Consider the following 1767-nt stretch of genomic DNA (forward strand, 5'->3'; position numbering starts at 1 on the left):
TGGAACCAACTACCAGTTTTAGTCCGTGAGGCAGACACCCTGTCTACTTTTAAGGCTAGGCTTAAAACTTTCCTTTTTGATAAAGCTGATAGTTCGAGTGGCTCAGGTTATTCTGAGCTATCTCTATGCTGCTATAGGCTTAGACTGCTGGAGGACATAGGGACCCCTATTACCACTAACTGAGATTAATCTCAGAATTCAGTCAGAATTGTGAGATTTAATTCAGAATTCGAAAAAAAAACAGAATTCTGAGAAAAAAGTCAGAATTCTGAGATCAAAGTCAGAATTCTGAGATCAAAGTCAGAATTCTGAGAAAAAAGTCAGAATTCTGAGATCAAAGTCAGAATTCTGAGATTAAAGTCTAAATTCTGACTTTTTTCTCATATTATACTAAAATAAAATTGAAAAATCAGTTAACCTGTTTTATTTTTTCAGTGTCCCTAATCCTATTACGTATAAAACTAACCAGTCTATTTGCAGAGTTTTTTTTACGTGGGTGGGGTGTCAGCCCCCCCCCCTCCCCAATGTCTGCACGATTCGTGCAGTGCGCGCTCTCGACAGAAAACTTGAGTGAGCGCGCCCCGGCTGCCACTAAGCGCCTGGAGTCTGTCTGGGTCGGAGCCCCGATGTTCGCCAAGCAGACGGAGGACAGACACAGACACACCGGGAGCAAAGCTCTGCCTCCTCGCCTTTCACCCCCTCAGTGACCCGCTGTGAGCTGAAGGAGCCGTCCTCAGGTAGGAGGAGGGTTTTGGGCGACCTCTACTCCGGGTTTTTCCAGAGCAGCCTCCTTCGGTCTGAACAACAGCAGTCGTTAGCCGCAGCCGTTAGCCTCATGCTAACGCCAAGCTGCTGTTGTCCCGTTTCAATTGTTTCTCAGGGCCTGCAGTTTGGTGACACGCCTTAAAAAAGGAGCCGCTGGTGTCAACATTTAGCAGGTTGTTTGATTTGTACTCGGGTTTCCTTTCTACTGTTGGACTCGGCTGTATTGCGGATTGAGCTAACAGCTAAAGGCTAATCTGATCCTGGGCCTGTGCTGTCTGCGGCGGAGACAGACATCAGACCGGCTGGGCCGATCAGACCCAGAAAGCGGTGAGCGTGCTGGCTCAAAGGTTGGATCCGGTAGCTGGCTGGTTTCCTGTAGCTCAGCGATGCTTTCAGTCCTTCTTTATCACCGCAGCTGCACTGATTTCTATGAAGACTGCGTGGCTCTGCAGCTTCCCCTGCATCCCTGTGATCATGGTAACTTGGGGCACCTGTAGATGGAGATGATTAGAAAACAAGGAGAATTTTGGGGCTCATGTTTCGGTCCAGGTTGGTCCTCTCCTGTTTGTATGGATGATGTCAGCATTGTGGCAGATTTTCAGGGTGTCCACAGGATGGAGAAACTAACTATCAGTAAACAACAGCTACAGTCTGTAAGCTTGGTGCGATTTTCTCTGCTGATGCATTTCTTATGTACATCTTTTTAAAACTCTGTATGAGATTCTTTAGAAATTCATTATTTTTCTAGTAGTTAAGTTATTTCCTATCAGTTTAGACCTGCCTGCTTGTTTTAGATGGATAGTAGGAGTAGTAATAATAATAATAATAATAATTGAACTTTATTGATCTCACATTGGAGAAATTCACCTCTGCATTTGACCCATCCCTTTGGGGAGCAAGGCCCCGGGGAGCCGTGTGGGGTTAAAGGAAAATTCCGGTTTTTAACACTTTTAGCCCATTTTCTGTAGTGTCCAGGATGAAATCGAATGATCGACACCAAAA

General features: G+C 45.5%; 1 protein-coding gene across 1 annotated transcript in view; it reads left to right on the forward strand.

Moving 5' to 3' along the window:
- Positions 1-584: 584 nt before the first annotated feature.
- Positions 585-1767, forward strand: part of siah1 (siah E3 ubiquitin protein ligase 1) — a 47708-nt gene continuing 46525 nt past the window's right edge. The window contains exon 1 of the mRNA XM_015383804.1: positions 585-737. The gene's annotated coding sequence lies outside the window, so the exon portion shown is untranslated. The remainder of the gene's footprint in view (positions 738-1767) is intronic.

Source organism: Cyprinodon variegatus, unplaced genomic scaffold (assembly GCF_000732505.1).
Source record: "Cyprinodon variegatus isolate N-32 unplaced genomic scaffold, C_variegatus-1.0 Scaffold294, whole genome shotgun sequence".
NCBI lineage: Eukaryota > Metazoa > Chordata > Actinopteri > Cyprinodontiformes > Cyprinodontidae > Cyprinodon > Cyprinodon variegatus.